Raw genomic sequence first — 10,704 nt, 5'->3', positions numbered from 1 at the left:
GCTGCCTTAATCGACGTCCACGTCATCCACGCCCGGGGAGCAGTTGTTGTTGGGGGTTAACTGTTGTTGGGGGTTGACTGTTGTTGGGGGTTAACTGTTGTTGGGGGTTAACTGTTGATGGGGGTTAACTGTTGTAGGGGGTTAACTGTTGATGGGGGTTAACTGTTGTTGGGGGTTAACTGTTGATGGAGGTTAACTGTTGATGGGGGTTAACTGTTGATGGGGGTTAACTGTTGTTGGGGGTTAACTGTTGATGGGGTTAACTGTTGTTGGGGGTTAACTGCTGATGGGGGTTAACTGAACGGCAGATTTTTCCACCTCAGAAATTCGAACCAGTGACATTTCTATGACTGGCTCAACGCTCTTACCTGCTAGGCTACCTGACCAGAAGTCCTCACAAGGATAGTAAAATAAGGACAATTCGGACATATAGGACACTTCACCCCACAAGGAAAAAGGCTATTTTAGGCTTAGGGGTTACGTTTAAGGTTGGAGTGACAATTAGGGTCAGGATTAGGATTAGAATCAGGTTTAGGGTTTAGGGGTTAAGGTTAGGGTTAGGAAAATAGGATATTGAATGGGAATCTATTGTTTGGGGGAAGGCAATGGTTGTAGAGGGGTGTGTAGAAGGAGAGGAGTGTAGAGGGCGGAAGGAGAGGGGTGTGAAGGGGGAAGGAGAGGGGTGTAGAAGGGGAAGGAGAGGGGGTGTAGAGGGGAAGGGGAGAGGGGGTGTGAAGGGGGAAGGAGAGGGTGTAGAGGGGGAAGGAGAGGGGTGTAGAGGGGGGGAAGGATAGGGGTGTGAGGGGGAAGGAGTGGGGTGTAGGGGGGTGTAGAGGGGGAAGGAGAGGGAGTAGAGGGGGAAGGAGAGGGGTGTGTGGGGGGAAGGAGAGGGGTGTAGAGGCGGAAGGAGAGGGGTGTAGAGGGGGAAGGCGAGGGGTGTGAAGGGGGAAGGAGAGGGGAGTAGAGGGGGAAGGCGAGGGGTGTGAAGGGGGAAGGAGAGGGGTGTAGAGGGGGAAGGAGAGGGGTGTAGAGGGGGAAGGACGTCTTGGCTCAACGTCTTGGCTCAGATTCATATTACCACAGATCGAAGTTGTCTAAAACTAAATCAAATCAAATTTTATTGGTCACATACACATGGTTAGCAGATGTTAATGCGAGTGTACCGAAATGTTTGTGCTTCTAGTTCCGACCATGCAGTCTGCAGCTGCGTTGTACAGTCCAGGAAGTGGCTCCATTGCACCAACAGCAGGCCAGCATAACCATCCAATCCCTTCTCCATGTCCCTGAGGACATGTACATGACATGAATCCATCAATCCTAGTGTGACTGTGACACGTGCTCCACGTGCTCCACAATACTCCCTGCTGTCACTCTTCTTCTCTCCCTGCATCCTCACCCATTGTATTGCCTCCGATAATCTATCTCCCCACACACTCACAGTCCTATATACACCAGCAGAAAGCAGCAGACTTGTTGGAATAAAGACTGACATCTTTTAATGCTGTGAGATGAAGGCCTGGCAGATTATACTGGTGGGGTTTTAAAGGGACCGGTGAGAGGGAGAGTGAGTATGCTAGCGCTAAGCTAACGCAGCAGAGCTAATGCCAGTGGATGGATGGGGCTAACGCTAATGGTAACGCTAATGTTACAGGGTCAGGACAGTGACAGGATTTCCCCATCCCCTGTGTATTTGCCTCTCAAACACAGGATGGTAATCTCAGTTTAAATAAACAAATCCCCAGCCGCAATCCAATCAAATCTATAATACCCTGACATTGCCGTGGTCCGCCAAGCAACACAGATGCCCCACCCCTCGCCTGTCACACACACTAGTGGACACCCTAATGTAAATGCAAACACATACACACTCACATATAAAAATATGTAGCAATAGTAAGTGCACTCACAAATACACATACATATGCACCTACACACACACACACACACGCACACACGCACACGCGCACACACGCACACACACACACACACACACACACACACACACACACACACACACACACACACACACACACACACACACACACACACACGGCCCTCTTTGATACCCAGCTGGCGGTGTTTAATGCTGTCTGAGGGATTTAATCCAGATTACCAGGCGTAAAGTCACTGAGTTTTCCTCAGAGCACTGCCACCCTCTTAGCTCAAACTACACACACACACACACACACACACACACACACACACACACACACACACACACACACACACACACACACACACACACACACACACACACACACACACACACACACACACACACACACACACACACACACACACACACACACACACACACCAAAGGGATACTCTAGGGGTGCTGTGTGTCAAGGACAGTCCAGCAAGAGGTCTAAACACAAACCAGATTAACCTGCTGTCACCATAAAGCCATCTGTCTCTCTGTCTCAATCTCTCTCTCTCTCTCTCTCTCTCTCTCTCTCTCTCTCTCTCTCTCTCTGTCACACTCTCTCTCTCTCTCTATCTATCTCTGTCACTCTCTCTCTGTCACTCTCTCTCTGTCACTCTCTCTCTCTGTCACTGTCACTCTCTCTCTCTGTCACTCACTCTCTCTCTCTCGCTCTCTCTCTCTCAATTCAATTCAAGGGGGCTTTATTGGCATGGGAAACACATTGCCATAGCAAAAAAATTGATAATAAACAAAAGTGAAATAAACAATACAAATGAACAGTAAACATTACACTCACAGTTACAAAATAATAAAGACACTTCAAATGTCATATTATGTCTATATACAGTGTTGTAATGATGTGCAGATAGTTAAAGTACAAAAAGGGAAAATAAATAAACATTATTATGGGTTGTATTTACAATGGTGTTTGTTCCTCACTGTTGCAGTAGCTTTGGGAGTTTATCCAATTTGGGTTTTGTTATCAAATTATTTGTGGAACAGTTTAATCTGAGGGAAATATGTGTCTATAATATGGTCATACATTGGGAAGGAGGTTAGGAAATACATCTCAGTTTCCACCTCATTTTGTGTGCGGTGTGCACATAGCCTGTCTTCTCTTGTGAGCCAGGTCTGCCTACGGTGGCCTTTCTCAATAGCAAGGCTATGCTCATTGAGTCTGTACATAGTCAAAGCTTTCCTTAAGTTTGGGAGAGTCACAGTGGTCAGGTATTCTGAAACTGTGTACCCTCTGTTTGGGGCCAAATAGCATTCTAATTTACTCTATATTTTGTTCATTCTTTCCAATGTGTCAAGTAATTATCTTTTTGTTTTCTAATAATTTAGTTTGGTCTAATTGTGTTGCTGTCCTGGGGCTCTGTGTGGTCTGTGTTTGTGAACAGAGCCCCAGGACCAGCTTGCTTAGGGACTCTTCTCCAGGTTTGTCTCTCTGTAGGTGATGGCTTTGTTATGGAAGGTTTGGGAATCGTTTCCTTTTAGGTGGTTGTAGAATTTAACAGCTCTTTTCTGGATTTTGATAATATCGGCCTAATTCTGCTCTGCATGCATCATTTGATGTTTTACGTTGCACACTGAGGATATTTTTTGCAGAATTCTGCGTGCAGAGTCTCAATTTGTTGCTTCTCCCATTTTGTGAATTCCTGGTTGGTGAGTGGAACATAAAGGTTATGAGGTTTACAGGTTTGTGGAAGTTACCTGTGGCGCTGATGTTTAGGCCGAGGTATGTGTAGTTTTTTGTGTGCTCTAGGGCAAAAGTGTCTAGATGGAATCTGGATTTGTGGTCCAGGTGACTGGTCCTTTTTTGGAACACCATGATTTATTTCTTACTGAGATTCACCTTCAGGGCCCAAGTCTGTCAGGGCCCAGGTCTGTCAGGGCCCAGGTCTGACAGGGCCCAGGTCTGACAGAATCTGTGCAGAAGATCTAGGCGCTGCTGTAGGCGCTCCTTGGTTGGTGACAGAAGCACCAGATCATCAGCAAACAGTAGACATTTGACTTCAGATTCCAGTAGGGTGAGGCCAGGTGCTGCAGACTGTTCTGGTGCCCTTGCCAATTCATTGATATATATGACTGTGGGGCTTAAGCTGCATCCCTGTCTCACCCAATGACCCTGTTGATTTTTTTTTTTTGTCAATTTTAACTGCACACTTGTTGTTTGTGTACATTAATTTCATAATGTCTTATGTTTTTCGCCCAACATCACCTTCCATTAATTTGTATAGCAGACCCTCATGCCAAATTGAGTCAAAGGCTTTTTTGAAATCAACAAAGTATGAGAAGACTTTGCCTTTGTTTTGGTTTGTTTGTTTGTCAATTAGGGTGTTCAGGGTGAAAATAGTGGTCTGTGGTACGGTAATTTGGTAAAAGCCAATTTGACATTTGCTCAGTACATTGTTTTCACTGAGGAAATGTATGAGTCTACTGTTAATGATAATGCAGAGGATTTCCCCAAGGTTGCTGTTGATGCATATCCCAAGCTAATTATGGGGGTCAAGTTTGTCTCCACTTTTGTGGATTGGGGTTATCAGTCCTATTTTTATTTATTTTTATTTCACCTTTATTTAACCAGGTAGGCTAGTTGAGAACACCTTTATTTAACCAGGTAGGCTAGTTGAGAACACCTTTATTTAACCAGGGAGGCTAGTTGAGAACACCTTTATTTAACCAGGGAGGCTAGTTGAGAACAACTTTATTTAACCAGGGAGGCTAGTTGAGAACACCTTTATTTAACCAGGGAGGCTAGTTGAGAACACCTTTATTTAACCAGGGAGGCTAGTTGAGAACACCTTTATTTAACCAGGTAGGCTAGTTGAGAACACCTTTATTTAACCAGGTAGACTAGTTGAGAACACCTTTATTTAACCAGGTAGGCTAGTTGAGAACACCTTTATTTAACCAGGGAGGCTAGTTGAGAACACCTTTATTTAACCAGGTAGGCTAGTTGAGAACACCTTTATTTAACCAGGTAGACTAGTTGAGAACACCTTTATTTAACCAGGTAGGCTAGTTGAGAACACCTTTATTTAACCAGGTAGGCTAGTTGAGAACACCTTTATTTAACCAGGTAGGCTAGTTGAGAACACCTTTATTTAACCAGGGAGGCTAGTTGAGAACACCTTTATTTAAACAGGGAGGCTAGTTGAGAACACCTTTATTTAACCAGGGAGGCTAGTTGAGAACACCTTTATTTAACCAGGTAGGCTAGTTGAGAACACCTTTATTTATCCTGGTAGGCTAGTTGAGAACACCTTTATTTAACCAGGTAGGCTAGTTGAGAACACCTTTATTTAACCAGGTAGGCTAGTTGAGAACACCTCTATTTAACCAGGTAGGCTAGTTGAGAACACCTTTATTTAACCAGGTAGGCTAGTTGAGAACACCTTTATTTAACCAGGGAGGCTAGTTGAGAACACCTTTATTTAACCAGGTAGGCTAGTTGAGAACACCTTTATTTATCCAGGTAGGCTAGTTGAGAACACCTTTATTTAAACAGGTAGGCTAGTTGAGAACACCTTTATTTAACCAGGTAGGCTAGTTGAGAACACCTTTATTTAACCAGGGAGGCTAGTTGAGAACACCTTTATTTAACCAGGTAGGCTAGTTGAGAACACCTTTATTTAACCAGGTAGGCTAGTTGAGAACACCTTTATTTAACCAGGTAGGCTAGTTGAGAACACCTTTATTTAACCAGGGAGGCTAGTTGAGAACACCTTTATTTAACCAGGTAGGCTAGTTGAGAACACCTTTATTTAACCAGGTAGGCTAGTTGAGAACACCTTTATTTAACCAGGTAGGCTAGTTGAGAACACCTTTATTTAACCAGGTAGGCTAGTTGAGAACACCTTTATTTAACCAGGTAGGCTAGTTGAGAACACCTTTATTTAACCAGGTAGGCTAGTTGAGAACACCTTCATTTAACCAGGTAGGCTAGTTGAGAACACCTTCATTTAACCAGGGAGGCTAGTTGAGAACACCTTTATTTAACCAGGTAGGCTAGTTGAGAACACCTTTATTTAACCAGGTAGGCTAGTTGAGAACACCTTTATTTAACCAGGTAGGCGAGTTGAGAACACCTTTATTTAACCAGGTAGGCTAGTTGAGAACACCTTTATTTAACCAGGTAGGCCAGTTGAGAACACCTTTATTTAACCAGGTAAGCTAGTTGAGAACAAGTTCTCATTTGCAACTGCGACCTGGCCAAGATAAAGCAAAGCAGTTCAACAAATACATTTACATTTACATTTAAGTCATTTAAACAACAAAAGTTACACATGGTATAAATAAACATACAATCAATAATACAGTAGAAAAATCTATATATAGTGTGAAGGCAATAAATAGGCCATGGTGGCGAAGGATTACAATATAGCAATTAAACACTGGAATGGTAGGATGTGCAGAAGATGAATGTGCAAGTAGAGATACTGGGATGCAAAGGAGCAAAATAAATAAATACATACAGAATGGGGATGAAGTAGATTGGATGGGCTATTTACAGATGAGCTATGTACAGGTGCAGCGATCTGTGAGCTGCTCTGACAGCTGGTGCTTAAAGGTAGTGAGGGAGGTAAGAGTCTCCAGCTTCAGAGATGTTTGCAGATAGTTCCAGTCATTGGCAGCAGAGAACTGGAAGGAGAGGCGGCCAAAGGAAGAATTGGCTTTGGGGGTGACCAGTGAGATATACCTACTGGAGCGCGTGCTACGCGTGGGTGCTGCTATGGTGACCAGTGAGCTGAGATAAGGCGGGGCTTAACCTAGCAGAGACTTGTCGATGACCTGGAGCCAGTGGGTTTGGCGACGCGTATGAAGCGAGGGCCAGCCAACGAGAGCATATAGGTCGCAGTAGTGGTCATGCATTTAGTTTTACTTGCGTTTAAGAGCAGTTGGAGGCCACGGAAGGAGAGTTGTATGGCATTGAAGCTCATCTGGAGGTTAGTTAACACAGTGTCCAAAGAAGGGCCAGAGGTATACAGAATGGTGTCGTCTGCGTAGAGGTGGATCAGAGAATCACCAGCAGTGAGAGCGATATCATTGATGTATACAGAGAAGAGTGTCAGCTCGGGAATTGAACCCTGTGGCACACCCATAGAGACTGCCAGAGGTGCGGACAACAGGCCCTCCTATTTGACACACTGAACTCTATCAGCGAAGTAGTTGGTGAACCAGGCGAGGCAATCATTTGAGAAACCAAGGCTGTTGAGTCTGCCAATAAGAATGTTGTTATTAACAGAGTCGAAAGCCTTAGCCAGGTCGATGAATACGGCTGCACAGTAATGTCTCTTATCGATGCAGTTATGATATTTAGGACCTTGATAGTTGCTGAGGTGCACCCATGACCAGCTCTGAAACCAGATTGCATAGCAGAGAGGTTATGGTGAGATTCGAAATGGTTGGTAATCTGTTTGTTAACTTGGCTTTCAAAGACCTTAGAAAGGCAGTGTAGAATAGATATAGGTCTGTAGCAGTTTGGGTCTAGAGTGTCTCCTCCTTTCAAGAGGGGGATGACCGTGGCAGCATTCCAATCTATGGGAATCGCAGACAATACGAAGGAGAGTTTGAACAGGCAGGTTATTTTAGAAAGAGAGGGTCCATATTGTCTAGCCCTGCTGATTTGTAGTGGTCCAGATTTTGCAGCTCTTTCAGAACATCAGCAATCTGGATTTGGGTGAAGGAGAAGTGGTGGAGGTTTTGGCGAGTTGCTGTGGGGAGTGCAGGGCTGTTGACCGGGGTAGGGGTAGCCAGGTGGAAAGCATGGCCAGCCGTAGAAAAATGCTTGTTGAAATTCTCCGTTATTGTAGATTTATCGGTGGTAACAGTGTTTCCTAGCCCCAGTGCAGTGGGCAGCTGAGAGGAGGTGCTCTTATTCTCCACGGACTTTACAGTGGCCCAGAACGTTTTTGAGTTTGTGCTACAGGATGCACATTTTTGCTTGAAAAAGATAGCCTTAGCTTTCCTAACTGCCTGTGTATATATTTGTTCCTAACTTCCCTGAAAATTTACATATCACGGGGGCTGTTCGATGCTAATGCAGAACGCCACAGGATGGTTTTGTGCTGGTCAAGGGCAGTCCGTTCTGGAGAGAACCAAGGACTATATCTGTTCCTGGTTCAAAAAATGTTGAATGGGGCATGCTTATTTAAGATGGTAAGGAAGGCACTTTGAAAGAATAACCAGGCATCCTCTACTGACGTAATGAGGTCAATATCCTCCCAAGACACCCAGGCCAGGTCGATTAGAAAGGCCTGCTCGCTGAAGTGTTTTAGGGACCTTTTGACAGTGATCAGGGGTGGTTGCTTGACCGCAGACCCATTATGAATGCAGGCAATGAGGCAGTGATCGCTGAGATCTTGGTTGAAGACAACAGAGGTGTATTTGGAGGGCAAGTTGGTTAGGATGATATCTATGAGGGTGCCCGTGTTTACGGATTTGGGGAGGAGGTACCTGGTGGGTTCATTGATAATTTGTGTGAGATTGAGGGCATCAAGCTTAGATTGTAGGATGGTCGGGGTGTTAAGCATGTCACAGTTTAGGTCACCTAAAAGCACGAGCTCTGAAGATAGATGGGGGGCAATCAATTCACATATGGTGTCCAGGGAACAGCTGGGGGCAGAGGGTGGTCTAGAGCAAGCAGCAACAGTGAGAGACTTGTTTCTGGAAAGATGGATTTTTAAAAGTAGAATTTAGAATTGTTTGGGTACAGACCTGGATAGTAAGACAGAGCTCTGTAGGCTATCTCTACAGTAGATTGCAACACCGCCCCCTTTGACAGTTCTATCTTGTCAGTAAATGTTCTAGTTAGGGTTGGAAATTTCAGGGGTTTTGGTGGCCTTCCTAAGACAGGATTCAGACACGGCTAGGACATCCTGATTGGCAGAGTGTGCTAAAGCAGTGAATAAAACAAACTTAGGGAGGAGGCTTCTAATGTTAACATGCATGAAACCAATGCTTTTACGGTTACATAAGTGATCAAAAGAGAGCACCTGTGCAGTAGGAGTGGAGCTAAGGCACTGCAGGGCCTGGATTAACCTCTACATCACCAGAGGAACAGAGGAGGAGTAGGATGAGGGTACGGCAAAATGCTAACAGGAGTGGTTGTTTAGTGCGTTCAGAGCAGAGAGTAAAAGGAGCAGGTTTCTGGGCATGAGAGAATAGATACAAGGCATAATGTACAGACAGAGGTATGGTAGGATGTGAGTACACTGGAGGTAAACCTATGCATTGAGTAATCATGAGAGAGATATTGTCTCTAGAAACCAGGTGATGTCACTGCATATGTGGGAGGTGAAACTAACTAGTAAGTTAAGGCATATTGAGTAGGGCTCGAGGCTCTACAGTGAAATAAGATAATAATCACTAACCAGGACAGTAATGGACAAGGCATATTGATATTAGGGAGAGGCATGCGTAGCCGGGTGATCAATAGGGTTTCAAAGAGTGGTTGGGCTGGCTGGAGACACGGCGATTCAGAAAGCTAGCAGACTGGGGCTAGCAAGCTAACAACAGAGCCTTAGAGGGGCGTCTCGACGGAATAAAGTCTGTTTTGGTCTCCGCGTTGGTGACGTCGATAAACCAGTCGTGATGTATTAGTAGGGTTCCGAGTAGAAGAGGGGTCCAAGTCCATTTGGCAAAAAAGGTATAGTGGCCCAAGAAATTGGCCGATATGCTCTAGACAGCTAGCAGCTAGCGGGCCGCGGCTTGCGGGTGGGCATTCAGGGGTGGTCGCGATGTAGAGGCCAGTTGAGTACCCCCTCGAGCAGATTAAGTCGTAGTCCAGGACCGGCAGTAGAATGGGTCCGGGTATTGTAGCCCAGGAGTGGCCGATGGGCCTTTAGCAAGTCGGGAGAAAGGGCCTGGCATGGACTCGAGGCTAATTGTTGCTTGCTCCAGGAACGACATTAGCCAGTACTCGGATAGCAGCTAGCAAGCTGGAAAGATCCAGGTGAAAATGTCCAGAGCTTGCGGTAGGAATCCAGGGATATGGAGAGAAAATAGGTCCGGTATGCTCTGGTTTGAGTCGCGTTGTACAAACTGGCAAGAGCTTTCTGAGCTAAAGGTTAGCTGATGACCGCTAGCAGTGATTATCTGACTGCTAGCTAGTAGCTAGTGAGCTGGCTAGTGAGTTGTAATTCCTTATTCGAGGTGAATAATACTTTAGAAAAAAAACAGACCGCAGCACATTGGGTGAGGCGGGTTGCAGGAGAGTGTTTTGAAGTTGAGTTTTAGAAAAATATATTTAAAAAAGATATGCGAAGAAAAAGATATAAAAAGATATATACATGGGACGCGATAAGACGAGGACAAAGGATCTCTAACTGCTACGCCAAATATTCCAAATATTTGGGAAGATATTGGGGAAGATGCCAGAGCTAAGGATGATGTTAAGAGTTTAAGTTTAGCCAGTGGGAATTTGTGGTCTGTATATTTTATCATTTCATTGAGGTTACCATCAACACCAACAGTCCTTTTTGGGTTGGAGGGTTTGCATGTTGTCCTGTAGTTCAGTAAGCACTTTTAGGCAGAGCCCTAGTTCTATCATTTTAGCAGGTTCAATCGGGCCAAAGAAAATATGACAGATGTAAAGGTGTCATGAAATGTGTCAAGTAAAGAACAATATGTACGTTCCCAATATGTCAAGTAAAGAACAATATGTACGTTCCCAATATGTCAAGTAAAGAACAGTATGTATGTTCCCAATATGTCAAATAAAGAACAAGATGTACGTTCGACGACATCCGATCCTCGTTTGCTAAGTCAAACGA

Source organism: Oncorhynchus masou, chromosome 21 (genome assembly GCF_036934945.1).
Source record: "Oncorhynchus masou masou isolate Uvic2021 chromosome 21, UVic_Omas_1.1, whole genome shotgun sequence".
NCBI lineage: Eukaryota > Metazoa > Chordata > Actinopteri > Salmoniformes > Salmonidae > Oncorhynchus > Oncorhynchus masou.
This window is presented reverse-complemented; position numbering follows the sequence as displayed.